General features: G+C 43.7%; 1 long non-coding RNA gene across 1 annotated transcript in view; it reads right to left on the bottom strand.

The window, feature by feature from the left end:
- Positions 1 to 2,609: 2,609 nt before the first annotated feature.
- Positions 2,610 to 15,338, bottom strand: part of LOC109028494 (uncharacterized) — a 151,986-nt gene continuing 139,257 nt past the window's right edge. Inside the window, exons 8-9 of the long non-coding RNA XR_010135173.1 lie at positions 4,169 to 4,292; positions 2,610 to 3,327 (exon numbers count right to left, since the gene is read on the bottom strand). This is a non-coding gene — a long non-coding RNA (uncharacterized lncRNA). The remainder of the gene's footprint in view (positions 3,328 to 4,168; positions 4,293 to 15,338) is intronic.

The raw sequence follows: 15,338 nt of genomic DNA on the forward strand, positions 1-15,338 counted from the left end.
AGGGGAGAGAGGTCAAAGAGAGAGGGGTTTCTTCCCTTGCTGAGAAGGTAGGGCCTCCATCTGGAGGCCCCAAATGCACCTTTGTTGGAAAATCTCTGCTCCTCATGGGCTCCACACACAGCTCTGGGCTTGGCCCCTGGAGTCACACGGAAGCCCCAACACCTCTGCCCCATCCCTGCCTTTCCTTCATGAGCAGATGGCTCCATGCTCCTCCACACGGGCCTTTCCTTCCCCGTCATGGCAGCCCCAGTTTGTTCTTTTCCTCCCCTTCCATCAGGGTCCAGGCTTCACCCCTTCTCCTTCTCTGCTCCATTTCATCCATGTCCCACCTCAGGTTCCGCATCCAGATCTGAGACCTCACAGGGAGGCATTCCAGGCATTCAAGATGGAGGGGGCCCTTTGGCCTGAGCCACCAAATAAGCCTCACAGGGAGGGGTTCCATGCACTCCAGATAAGGGGGAGCCCTTTGGCCTGAGCCACCACACCTCAGGTTGGCCTGGCCCTTATTTTAGGCTGGCTTCCCCTTGCCAATATGTGGGATTTCTGGAGGGGAGGCCCTGGACCCAAAACATGAAGTTAGCAATAGGACTGGCCCTAGGCAGCAGATGAGTGGGAGGTGCCTGTGACCCATGCATGGGAGGCATGGGGATAACGTCATGATGTGACCCATGCAGAACTCAAGGCACAGCATGTGTTAGTGGCACCCCTTCCACACCAAGCCCTACAACCCAAAGATGCAGCTCATTTGGCTGCCACACAACATAAGGCCCCATGTGTGCCTACCGACCACTAAAATCCCAAATGGAAAGCCAGAGGACACAAAAGCACCCTTTTATGAGGACAAACTCTTTACAATCCAAATTAGACCCACAGGGTCTAGCTGGGGCTGAGTCCCACAGCCTTGAAGGTAAGGCCTTCACTTGATCCCTGATGACCAGATAGAAATGAGAGATGCCATTCCCTGAACATGTGGCACGGGAGAAAAATGACTATATAGGGACATTGAGCTGGAAAATGCCACGAACATTATCAGGTTCAGCCGTCTGCCTTCAAGTAACAGAGGAACCCTGATAAGACACCTGAGACCCTCACTGGGGAATCATCTGGGCCAAAGTGCCCCAGCGAGTTCGGGTAGGAATCAGGGCCCTGTAAGCCCTGGACAGTGTTTGCTCCACCACTGCTGCAGAAAAAGGCAGCAGGAGCCCATACCAAGGAGGAGGCAGAGAGGATAGGAGGACCTGGCAACACCCATTTACGCCTCTGCCAGCACCTCTGGGCACTGTCCAGGACACATCCTCTACCCAAACAGCCCTACTCTACTGTGCTGGGAAGGCTGCTCCCAGTGATTTCTCGCTTAGCAAATGAAATTGACCATGGCATGCTAAAAATCTAAAAACCCAAGGAAATGGCAAACAAAGGGACCGAGATTTCAGCCAGTTTTTAAGTAAATAGAACCAGACCTTGCACCCCTGGCCTTTGCTGGTCCTCCTCTCCTCCCTGGTGTGGACATCTTCAGTCACACTCTCTTGCCCTGAGTGTGCCTTGGGTGTCACTAGAAAACCTGGGCTGTTTAGGGAAAGACCCAGCCCTCCCCAGCTGCACCCCCACAAGGCAGTTATGGATGAGTTTCAAGCAGGCATCATGGAAATGTCACTTCCGCCAGCCGCACCCCTGCCATTCACCCCCACACAGCAGGGCCCTCTTCCCAATCCTGCCTGTCTGAAATGGGAGGCCAGCCCTGGAACTTTTCAATCAGACAGAATTCCCACTGCTCGGCTTTTGTTTTATTTTCTCTCTCTCTCTCTCTCCCTCCCCAGCATTAGTAATAACTGGCTTGGATGCTGGGATGAGTCAGCCCCACTGGAGGACCAATTAGCTCATCCACAATTAACTCTTCCCAGGACCCCAGGTATCAGGCAGCAGTCTCCCCTCTTCGTGAGCCCCAGGGGCTCCTCCTTTGGGCCCTCTCCAGCCATGACATCCAACCCATTTCCCTCACCTCCTGCCACTCCCTGAATCCAGGTCTCATCACCTCCTCTGGACTTGTTCCCCACCTTCTAACAGGTCTCCCTGCCTTGGATACCATCTCCTGCTATTCTCTTCTCTCCCTAACTGCTTGTACAGTGACTTCATAAAACGAGATCTACTCATGCCACAACCCCACTCAAAAACTCTCTGTGGCTCCTTATTGCCCAAAAGGGTAAAATTTACTCTTGCCAGACTTGCACTTACCGTCCACTCTAGAATCTGTTGTCCTCCTTTTCTAACCCTCTCTGGAGCTGGTCCCCTATGTGAGCCCTCCCCAGGGCCTAAACACCTACCCAACCCCTGGGCTCTGCACCTTTGCTGCTGCTGGTTCTCCTATTTCGAATACAATCTCTTAACCTGTGGAAATCCAGCCCCTCTCTCAAAGCTTGGCTCCAACCCTACGTACTCTTTAAAGCCTCCCCACCACCCTTCATTCCAAAACCACTCCTTCCATTCAGAACTCTATTGCATTTCTGCCACTCAGCACATAGCAAGTTCCAATTGTAATTTCGTGGAACTATTCCTCACAGGCTTGGTCTTCTCAACAAGATTGCAACTTTCTTATCAACAACTTCAGTATTCAAGAATGAGGGATCACTTTAATAAATTACAGAATATCCATATAGTAGATGACTGTTAACCATTAAAAATAAGTGACAGAAGAAAGGATTGAAGATTGATACAAAAAGATATTGATTATATATTAATTTGGGGAAAAAAAGATTACAAAACAAAGTACACATGAAGTGTCCAGTTTTGCTTGAAATACATGCTTGCATAGGAAAAGAGTCAGATTCTTCAACATAAGGCTGAATGGTATTTTTTAAAGCTGGGTAGTATTATTATGAACCATTTTCTTTTTTCTTATCTGTATTTTCAATAGTAAATATGTATTATTGTATAATAAAAAGCAATAAAATGTGTATGTTTAAGATTGAGGGATTATATATTTTAAAGTACTTTGCAACCAGGAAGATGAGTTCTTCAGGCTCTTTTCGTATTCATCAGAGGGCTGGAAATATAGGGCACACTCATTTTGTGTGTGCAGTGGCAGTGAAGCTGTTGAGGATTATGAAGATCTAGACTTTTCAGCATCCATCAGTCCCAAACCTTTCCTTTTGCAGAGGAAGAAGCCCACGGTCTTTTCATCCTACTCTTGAGCATTTCTCTGGGCCAGACCATTTGCTGACAGCCTCACCAGTAGTCCAAAATCCACCATTCAGGAGCTGCCTCCTGGCTTTGGGAAAAAAGCCAGGAGGGTTAGGAGCTTCTTTCATTCCCACCTTTTTAGGTTTTGATCTAAAAAATGAGAGATGCTATTACCAGCCTGATTTAAAGATTGAGAGGAGCAGCACCTGCAAAACACAGCCAGGACAACAGAGTAGACAATAAATGTTTGCTATTATTGCTACAATATACTTGTGTGGTCCTGACAGACTCTAAGTGGGCACTTACCACTGCCATTTTATACTTAACGAAAACCAAGAGGAGTAGAGAACTTAAAACTTATACACATGGCCAGGTGCAGTGGCTCATGCCCGTGATCTCAGCACTTTAGGAGGCCAAGGCAGGCGGATCACTGGAGGCCAGGAGCTTGAGACCAGCCTGGCCAACATGGTGAAACGCCATCTCTACCGAAAATACAAAACTTAGCTGGGTGTAGTGGTGTGCACCTGTAGTCCCAGCTGCTCAGGAGGCTGAGGAACAAGACACCCTTGAACCCAGGAGGTGGAGGTTACAGTGAGCCAAGATCACGCCACTGCACTCCAGCCTGGGTGACAGAATGAGACTCTGTCTCAAAAAAAAAGAAAAGAAAAGAAAAGTACACACACACAAATCAAATGCACACAAAAATAACCAAAAATCCTGCTCAGAGCACTGCATCTCAGAGATGGAAGAGGCAGATTTCACATTCAGGTCTGTGGACTCTATGGAAGCTATGCTTCCAGTGGTAAACTGCTGTGATTTCAAGGATGGGGTTAGGGAAAGAGGGGTGACTTGTCCAAGGCCACACAGCTAATTAGGGGCAGAGCTGGGATTAAGCCCAACATATACTTCAGCAAGTCATTTACCAAGAGGGCTTCAGAATGTCTGAATAGAGGTGCCTGGCACCGGAGGAGATAACTACAGGTGGACTCACGTGTCTAAGAGAGAATGGTGGGATTCAGCAGGGAGGCAGCAGGGAGCCGCAGAGGCGTGGAAGAAGAAGGAAGTGAAGCAGCTGGCCTGGCCAGGATCAGCTCAGAGCCTGGATAAACTCCCCACTGCAAGGAAAAGGTAAGGAGAGATCCCAGTAGCCCACATCATGGACTCCTGCAATCCTAGCCACAGGAGAGCCCCTTGGCCTTCGTGGGCCCTGAGACGAGTAGAGGGAGCTGTGTGGAATCTGTGTGAAGGTTTTGTTCCAGAAAGACAGCTCATGCTGGGTGCCACACATCCCCGAGATGCAATCAGCTGCAGCACAGCGCCATGTTGAGATCCTAGCACCCACTAGACTGCATCCTGTCCTGGGGCCCAACATCCCCTGCATCTCCATATCCCTGGAGCCCCACTGACATCCTTCACACATCCATCCAGAGACCTGCAGCGTTGTGATGCCAGGACCTGGCCACTCCTGCCAGGTCTCCAGCATTCCAGCCCACACAGTGTGCTACACCCCAGGGAATGAGTGGTGCAGCGCCCCAGGGAGGCTTCCCCTGAGACAAAGGGAGCTGAAGCACATGCTCCTAAGAGCCAACCGCCTGGGGCTGATATCCCTGACAGCACCCCCGACCACTCCAGTGGCAAAACTACTGGGCAGCTAGCTGCATGTGTCTTCAGGGGGTCTAGGGATTGGGACATCTGGCTGCCACCCTAGGGCCTGAGGACAGGCTGTCCTCACCCGCCACTGCCATCACTGGCATTTGCATATGCCATTTAGGGACTGAGGACAACCCCATGACACTCACTGCCACCACTGCCAGTATCTGTGTACACTACCTAAGGTCCTAGGAATCAGTCCACCTCACCTGCCACCACTGGCACTCTTGCACACCTTCCAGGGTCCTAAGGACAGGCCTGCCCCACCTGCTGAATTGACTCACCCTGCCTGCTACTGCCATCAGCACCCCCATGGGTTGTCTTGGATCCTGGGGATTGATCCATCCTGTCTGCTCCAGCACACACTCTCTAGTAGCTGACAACAAGCTTGACCCACCCACTGCCACCACCGCTAACATATAAACACACCATCTGGGCATCTGGGGATTGACCCACCATTCCCAGTGCCCACATACACACCTTCCAGGGACCTGAAGACAGGTCCGTCCTGACCACCTCAACTACCTGAATGCACTGACTGGAGGCCTGGGGATAGGCCCATCCTGCCAGCCACCAGCACCCATGTGTGCCTCTCTGGAGTCCAGGGACTAGTGTATCTAGTCTGCCTCTGCCACCACCACTGGCACCCACCTGCCCACCACTGCTCATGCCTGCACATGCTGCTTGGAGGCCCAAGAGTTGGCCCTCCACCACTGCTGCCACCACAAATAAATACTACACACACCAACCAGGGGCTCAAAGACATGCCCACATACTTGGCCCACTGCTGCCAATTCTGGCATCCAAACAAGCTGCCTGGTGGCCTAAGGACTGGCCCACTTGGACCCACGACCAACAGCACCCACATACACTATCAGGGGCCTGAGGACCAGCATGCTCAGCCTGCTGCCACCACCACTGGGTACCAAAGGACTGGCCTGCCTAGCATCCCTGTCCCTAGTAAAGTCTTGCCACAGCCCCTACTAATGACCACTGCCTAAGCCACCGAGGAACTCACAAACACCACTGATGCTGATTACAGATGAAGAAATCATACAAAGACCACACTACTGCAACTATCCAGAATCAAAGCCAAAACACCCTACCCAACCAACACTATAGATACACCTATGGAAAAAAAGTCTTTTCCTACAAAAGCCAATCTATAAAATTGGAAGATGTAATTATTAAATTAAATGTGCACATATCAATGTAAAAACACATGAAAATGCAAGGAAAATGACACCTCCAAAGGAATACAATAAGCCTCTAGTAATAGTTCCCAATAAAAAGGAAATCTATAAAACACCTGAAAAAGAATTTAAAATAATTATATTTAAGAAATTCGGTGAGATATAAGAGAACACAGAGAAGCAATACATATAAGTCAGAAAAACAATTTATGATCTGAATGAGAAGTTCAACAAAGACATAAGCATAATTTAAAAAAAAAGAAATTCTGAAAATGAAAAATTCAATAAATAAAATTTAAAAACAATTGAGAGTTAAAACAATAGGCTAGATTAAGCAAAAGAATGTTGAAATAACCCAGTCAGACAAAACAAGAAAAGAAAAAAGAATGAAAAAACCTACATGATATATAGGACACCATAAAGTGATCATATAGTCAAATTTTAGGATTTACTGGAGAAGATATGGGCAATAGTATAGAAAACCTATTTAATGAAATAATAGCTGAAAATTTCCCATGTCTTACAAGAAATATAGACAGATACAGGAAGCTCAAAAATCTCCAAAAAGATTAAACTCAAAAAGTCTTCTCCAAAGCATATTATAGCCAAACCATCAAAAGTCGAAGATAAAAAAGAGAATTCTAAAAAACAGCAAAAGAGTCAAGTCACATATAAGGAAGTCCAATTCAACTAACAGTGGATTTCTTAGCCAAAACCTTACAGAACGGGAGAGAATAAAATGACATATTCAAAGAGCTGAAAGAAAAAAAAAAACTGCCAGCCAAGAATACTTTAACAAGCAAAGCTATCCTTCAAACATGAAGGAGAAATAAAATCTTTCCTAGACAAGAAAAACTGAGGGAATTTATCACCACTAGACCAGGCCTATAAGAAATGCTCAAGGAAGCCCTACATCTAGAAGGAAAAGAACAGTACCTACCACCATAAAAACACACAAAAGTATAAAACTCATTTGTAGAGCATATATAAAAGTGACAAAACGAGAAAGAGAAATGAGTCAAATATTACCACTACAGAAAACCACCAAACTGCAAAAAAACAATGAGAGGAAGAAACTAACAAAGGATATATAAAATAATGAGAAAACAATTAACAAAATGACTTGAATACATCCTCACCTGTCAATAATAACCTTAAATGTAAATAGATTAAATTCCCTACTTCAAAGATATAGACTGGCTAAAGGGGAAAAAAGAAACATGAACCAACTATGTACTTGCTACAAGAAATTCACTTCACTTGTAAAGATACACACAAACTGAAAGTGAAGAGATGAAAAAAATATATTCCACACAAATGGAAATCAAAAGTGTGCAAGAGTAGTTAGATAAAACAGACTAATGATCTTTGTCTCTTTTTATCATTTTTGACTTAAAGATCATTATATGATGATAAAGTGATCAATTCAGCAAGAATCTGTAACAATTATAAATATATATACACCCAACACCAGAGCAGTATTACTACAAATAATAATAGTTGAGGACTTGAACACCTCACTCTCAGTTTTATAGGGATCATCTAGACTGAAAATCATCAAAGAAATATTGGATTTAAACTGCACTTTAGGCCAAATGAACCCAACAGACATTTACAGAACATTTCATCCAACAATGGCAGAATACACGTTTTTCTCATCAGCACATGGAACATTCTCTAGGATAGACCATAGGTAAGAACACAAAACAAGTCTCAACAAATTTTTAAAAATCAAAATTACATCAGGTATCTTCTCAGACAACAATGGAATAAAACTAGAAATCGATAACAAAAAGAAACTTTAGAAACTATAAAAATACTTGGAAATTAAACAACATGCTCCTGAACAACCAATGGACCAATGAAAAAATTAAGAAGAAAATTTAAAAATTTTTTGAAACAAATGAAAATAAAAACACAACATACCAAAACCTATGGGATACAGCAAAAGCAGTGCTAAGAGGGACATTTATAACAATAAATGCCTACATCAAAAAAAGTAGAAAGACTTCAAATAAGCAACTAATGATGCACCTTGAGGAACTAGAAAAGCAAGAACAAATAAAGCACAAAATTAGCAGAAGGAAAGAGATAATAAAGATCAAAGCAGCTAAATGAAATAGAGACCTATAAAACAATACAAAAAATCAATGAAAAAAAGTTGGTTTTATAAAATGGCAAGCAAAATCAATAAACCACCAGTGCAACTAACCAAGGAAAAAAGAGAAATGACCCAAATATATAAAATCAGCAACAAATAAGATATTACAACATGATACCACAGAAATACAAAGGATTATTAGAGACTATCAGGAACAACTTTACGCTAACAAACTGGGGAACCTAGAGGAAATGGTTAAATCCTTGGACACATAAAACCTACCAAGATTGAATCAGGAAGAAATAGAAAACCTGAGCAGACCAATAATGAGTAATAAGATTGAATTAGTAATGAAAAGTCTCCCAACAAAGAAAAGCTGAAGTAGCTTTACTGCTGAATTCTACCAAACTTTTAAAAAACTAACACAAATTCTTCTGAAGCTATTCCAAAAAATTGAAGAGGAGTAAATTCTTTCTAACTTATTCTATCAGGCCAGCATTACCCTGCTATCAAAATCAGACAAGAACACAACAAAAAAAGAAAACTACAGACGAATATCCCTGACGAAAATAGATGCAAAAATTCTGAACAAAATGCTAACAAACTGAATCCTACAACACATTAAAAAGATAACACACTATGATCAAGTGAGATTTAGCCCAGGGATGCAAATCCACATATGCAAATCAATAAATGTGATACATTACATTAACAAAATGAAGGCAAAAACCATATGATATCTCAGTAAGTGCAAAAAAATTTGATAAAATTTAGCATCCCTTCATGATAACTCAACAAACTAAGCACAGAAGGAACATACCTCAACATAAAAAAGGCCACACATGACAAACTCTAACCTAACACACTAAATGGGGAAAAGCTGAAAGCTTTTCCTCTAAGAACTGGAACAAGACAAAGATGCCCACTTTTACCACTCTTATTCAATACAGTACTGGAAGTCCTAACCAAAGCAATCAGGCCAGAAAAAGAAGTGAAAGGCATTCAAGTTAGAAAAGAGAAAGTCATATTTTCTCTCTTTGCAGATAATATGATCTTATACCTAAAAAATACTAAATACTCCACCAAAAAAAACTCTTAGACTAGACGAACAAATTTAGTAAAGTTGTGGGATACAAAATCAACATTCAAAAGTCAAAAAAAAATTAGTTTTTTTCTACACGCTAGTAAACTAGCTGAAAAAAGAAATCAGGAAAACAATCCCATTTACAATAACTACAAAAAAGGATAAAATCCCTAGGAATAAATTTAACTCAGGAGGTGAAAGCCTCTACAATGAAAGCTACAAAATACTGATAAAAGAAATTGAAGAGAAAACAAACAAACGGAAAGATATCCCATGCTCATGGATCAGAAGAATTAATATTGTTAAAATGGCCACACAACGCAAAGCAATCTTCAGACTCAATGCAATTCCTATCAAAATGTCAATGACATTCTTTACAGAAGTTTTCATAAAACACCAAAATTCCTATGGAACCACAAAAGACCCCAAATAGCCAAAGCAATACCGAGCAAAAAGAACAAAGCTGGAGGCATTATACTTCCTGACATCAAAATATGTTATTAGGCTATGGTAACCAAACCGGAATGATATGGGTATAAAAACAGATATATAGAGCAATGGAACAGAATGGAGAATTCAGAAATAAATCCATGTATTTACAGCCAACTGATTTTCAACAAAGGCACTAAGAACATACCTTGGGGAAAGGGCACTCTCTTCAATGAATGGTGTTGGGAAAACTGGATATCCATGTGCAGAAGAATGAAATTAGACCCATATCTCTCACCATATACAAAAATCAACTCAAGATGAATTGAAGACCTAAATATAAGACTCAAAACTACAAGATACTAGAAGAAAACAAAGAGGAAACACTTCAGAACATTGGTCTAACAAAGACCTTATGTCTAAGACTTCAAAGGCACAGGCAACAAAAACGAAAGTAGACAAATAGGACTACACTAAGCTAAAAAGCTTCTGGACACCAAAGGAAACAATCAAGAGATTGAACAGATAACTTATAGAATGGGAGAAAATATTTACAACTATTCATCCAACAAGGGACTAATATCCAGAATATAAAAGGATCTCAAACAACTCAACATCAAAACAAATAATCCCATTAAAAAGTGGGCAAAGGACATGAATAAACATTTCTCAAAGGAAAACATACAAGTGGCCAATAGGTATATGAAAAAATGTTCAACATCACTAATCATCAGGGAAATGCAAATCAAAACCACAATAAAATATCATCTCATCCTAATTAGAATGGCTATAATAAAAAAATTACTACCAAGGATGCAAAGAAAAGGGAACTCTTACACACTGTTGGTGGGAATATAAACTAATACACTCATACAGCCATTATGGGAAACAGTAAGTTTCCTCAGAAAACTAAAATTATATCTACCATACAATTTCACAATCCTAGTACTGAGCATTTGTCCAAAGGAAAGGAAATCAGTACATCAAAGGGATACCTGCACCCCCATGTTTAGTGGAGCATTATTCACAAGAGCCAAGATACGGAATAAACATAAGTGTCCATCAACGGACAAACGGATAAAGAAAATGTGGCATATATACACAATGGAATACTATTTGGCCATAAAAATGAATGAAATCATATTTTCAGGATTATGGATGGAACTGGAGGTGATTATGTTAGTGAAACAAGCCAGGCACAAAAAGAAAAATACCACATGTTCTTATTCATATGTGAGAGCTAAAAAAGTTGATCTCATGGAAGCGGAGCTTAGAATGATAGCTACCAGAGGCTGGGAAGGGTAAAGAGGGAATAAAGAGATGTTGGAAAATGGATACAAACATACAGTTAGAGGAAGTAAGTTCTAGTGTTCAATGACTCAGTAAGGTGACTAGAATTAGCAATTATTTAACGTATATCTCAAAATAGCTATAAGAGAAGATTTGAAATGTTCCCAACAAAAAAAAGATAAATATTTGAGGCAATAGATATCCTAAATACCCTGATTTGATCATTATACATTGTATCCATGTATCAAAATATCACATGTACTCCATAAATGGGGCTAGCCCATTTATGTTTAGCATACCAATAATGGAACACTAAGCATGCGGGAGTTATTTATGTCCTAATGCTCAAGGTCATCGCGAAGGTCTGTTTGCAAAAATTAAAAAAATTGCAACCTCAGGCATAAATGAGTTCATATGTATGATTATTATACATCAACTTAAAAAGACATTTATGTTCATATGTCTTTCAGTACTTTAATAAAACAATCAGGGTCATCCTTTTCATGAAAAACTAGTCTTCAATATTGTGGCCACAGAGATCCAATTCTGGGTTTTCTAGGAATAGGTTTGAACTGGGCCAGATCCCCAAGGGCTGGGTCTGCTTGGAAGGCTTGTGAACACTATGCCTCAGCCATGTCTCAAGGAAGTGCTCAGAAAACAAGCAGTGTCAGGGATGGACACAAGATGAGCCTGCAAGGGGGTAGACACAGTCCCCTAGCGATGACCTTGTTCTCAGGAGGTATGAGCAAAGTCCAGTGGGCCAGGCAGCTTGCATGAAGTAAGGAGACCACCAGGTCAAAGGGGCTTAGACACCAGCTGCCTTTATACCCCTAGATTGGTAGAGGGCCACATCTGTACTCAAGGGTCCACCAACACCCGCCATGAGAGGACATGTGTGGCTACACCTCAGCCAAGTACTCCTGCTCTACACTTTCTGCTGCATCAGCCATGGCCAGCCAAATATATGACCAGGGTAGTTAGAACTTCAGGTTGATTCTGCTGCTAGCAATTTGTAGGAAAAGGAGAAATTGAATATCCCTGAGGTCTCTTTTCTGAGACACTGTGAAACAGAGAGAGTTGTTCTCCATCCCCCAGGTTAATTCTCAGGACATAACACTACACTCCCCCACTCCTAACTCCCCACTCCCCACCCAGCCACCATCCCCATTCTTTTGTCCTGGCTCATCTCTGAAAGCACCCCAGCACAGTGGAGTCACGTGCACACCATATGAGCCACGGTGGGAGTTCTCATCAGGGCCCAAGCCCGCACATGAAGCCTTATCTATCACCACTACACGTGAGTCTGCAAATAAATTTCAAATGTCAGCAAGCAACTAGGAGATGAATGGGTGAATGTAGTCACATGTTCCTTAAGTTTTCTACTATAAGACAGCACTATATCAGATGTAGGGAGAGAACCATTTATTTATCAGACTTTGACTGAGCATCTGATGTGTACAAGACACTAGGAGAACTCATCCTTTTCCTGCCCCAGAAAGCAAACCAGAAGGACATCAAAGTCCCTGCCTAGCTGCCCATCCAACTTGGTGTTTCTTGAAGCTAAGCATCACTTCTGAGAACAATGAGACATCCACAAAGCTGTGATTTTCCCCCCACTGCATTAAAGATTGTCACTTATTAAAATAAGCACTGTGCTTTACAAAGCAAGCTACAGGACTCAGGCATGCATAATGCAATGCATCCTGCAGCTTTATACACTCAGCATCCTTGCATCTCTTTCTGATGACCAGCCACTGTGTTACCATTCTTTCCTGTGCCTCTCGGTAACAAAGGAATGCCCGTCCAGGGCACATGATTGCTGTTTGCTGTGATACTGCAGTGAACGGCCCCAGAGTGCCGGAAACTCCATCTTCTCTCACTGTCGGCCTCAGCACTCCTCCCTTCCTGTCCTTACGGGTTCGCAACACCCATCAACAGAAATACATAATCCCTGCCATATTCTTGTTACCCAAGTTCAGGACCCATTCATTCATTCATTCATTCATTCACCAAAGGCTCTCTGAGCACCTGCTCTGTGCCAGGCTCTCAGAGATCCCTGAGAGATCAGAAATGAATAAAGCCTGTCCCTACCTCCCTTCCAGCCACATTTGCAAACCGGGGCAAACCTACTTCACCTGTCAGAGCCTCAGTCTCTTTCCGTACCCAGGTGGGAGGTCAAAGCTGGAAGAGTCCTTAGAGATGATCTAGAGTAAAAGTCCCCCAACTATGACCAGAAGGTCAAATCCAGCCTGTCATCGAGGAAAGTACATAAGATCTACATAGTCAAAGAAAAGAGCCCTCCACCAGACTCCCAGGTGGCCACCTCCACACAACCTTCAGGCTTCCTCTTTGGGCCTGGAGACACCCCCTCTTCCATGTGCTATCTCAGCCAAGGAACAAGGATACAGGAGGAGGGACTGTGTCTCGCTCCATGTGTTCCTGGAAGCCAGGGATGCCTGCCTCCCTGTTGTGGGCCCTTGGCCTCTCCTTTGTGCCTGAATTCTTAAATGCCTGCCCCAGATCTGACTGCTCCAAGGGTAGAGTGAGCCTTTGGGGTGTAACTGCCTTCTTCTATCACCTGGGCTCACACTCGGCCCTAGGCCCATGTGCCACACCCCTTCTCTCTGGGATAAAATTACAGCCAGAGACAAAGGTTAGAGGTTAGGAAGGGATTCTCAGCCCGCTACAACAGGAATACTCCCTGGAGGTTATTTAATAATCTCACCAACTAGAGAAACAGTCCCTTACACCCCCAAACACAGAGGCCTGGAGTCTGAAGGGGGTTGCTGTGTGATAACTGCAGGAAGTACACAGGCTTTGCACTGCTTCCCGTGGTGTGGACTTGAGCCTGTACATTACCTCTCACCGCCTGAGGGAAACCAGGACACAAATAAGGGGCATTTCACAATGATGTGCTGGGGATTAATGAGATTACAGAAGCAGAGGCCTAGCACAGTGGCCAGCACAGGGCAGATGTTGAGTCAGCCTGAACCTGCTCCCCGAGACACATGCACACACCACCGCTGGATGTGGAAACTGCAGGCGCCGCAAAGGCAAATAAGTAAGCTGCCCAAGGTCACACAGCTAGTAAATGGCAGGGCCGGGGTTTGAACCTGTCTCCTACGATGGCCTGTGCTTGTTACCCCTTACAGGTAGACAGAAATTAAATCAGTAAACAAATGAATGGACAAGGTAGGGACAGGTGCTGTGAAGAAAACAAGTCAGGTGGATGTGATTGCCTCATGGGGACTGCATTAGATTTGCTTGTCAGAGCTGGTGTTTGAGCAGAGAAAGAGCCAGCTTTGAGAACATCTGGGGAAATACCTGTAGACAGAGGAGGCGGCCAGTGCAAAGGCCCTGAGATAATGCAGTGAATATTCATCACTCTCATTTGAGGCTCCCCTTGAAAACCAGGGCCTTCCATAGGAGGTAAAATGCCAGATATTTGTTTTGTCAGTGATACGGTTTGGCTGTGTCCCCACCCAAATCTCATCTTGAATTGTAGCTCCCATAATCCCCTTGTATCATGGGAGGTACCCGTGGGGAGGTAATTGAATCATGGGGGCAGGTCTTTCCCATGCTGTTCTTGTGATAGTTAATAAGTCTCATGGGATCTGATGGTTTTATAAATGGGAGCTCCCCTGCACAAGCTCTCTTGCCAGCTGCCATGTAAGATGTATCTTTGCTCTTTCTTTGCCTTCCATGATTGTGAGGCCTCCCCAGCCATGTGAGACTATGAGTCCAGTGTTCTTCTAAAAAGAAAAGGAACCTCTTTTTCTTTTATAATTACCCAGTCTTGGGTATGTCTTTATTATCAGTGTGAGAACAGACTAATACAGTCAGCCTCCCTTGCAGCTAGCACATGGCTCATTTAGGCTCCTCAATCAGATATGCTGATCCTAGACCTTGAGTCAGAAGTGAGTGACACAAAAGAGCTGGGGCTGTACAGGCTGCAGGCTGACAAGGGTGTCCTTAATGCAGTAACCATATCCAGTCTCTGGGGCAGCTATGGCTATGGCTATGTGGCAGAGTCCATGTTCAGTGCCAGCACTGTTGGCAGGGATGGTCATGGTGTCTGCGCCCAGGAGCAACATCTCAGAGCTGCTCTACAGCATGATTGGGGATGCTATTTCTAGCTACATCACCTTTAATCTTAGTCTTCTGGCTTTTTAGGAGATTCAGTAAACTCCATAATATTGTTTTAGTAAATTTATTTTCTGCTTGAAACACCTGAAGTCACTCTCCATTGCTTGCAATTTGGAACCCTGACAGATACATGCCCAGACCATGAGTGCCCACCCAATATCCATGTGCTCCCCTCCAATGCCCAGCCTCCCCTGCATTTGTGCTTGAGCTGTGTGACTAGTTCTAGCCAACAGACTGTGAGCATAAGTGACAAGTGTCAATGCTGGGC

The sequence above is a fragment of the Gorilla gorilla genome, chromosome 8 (assembly GCF_029281585.2).
Source record: "Gorilla gorilla gorilla isolate KB3781 chromosome 8, NHGRI_mGorGor1-v2.1_pri, whole genome shotgun sequence".
Taxonomy (NCBI): domain Eukaryota; kingdom Metazoa; phylum Chordata; class Mammalia; order Primates; family Hominidae; genus Gorilla; species Gorilla gorilla.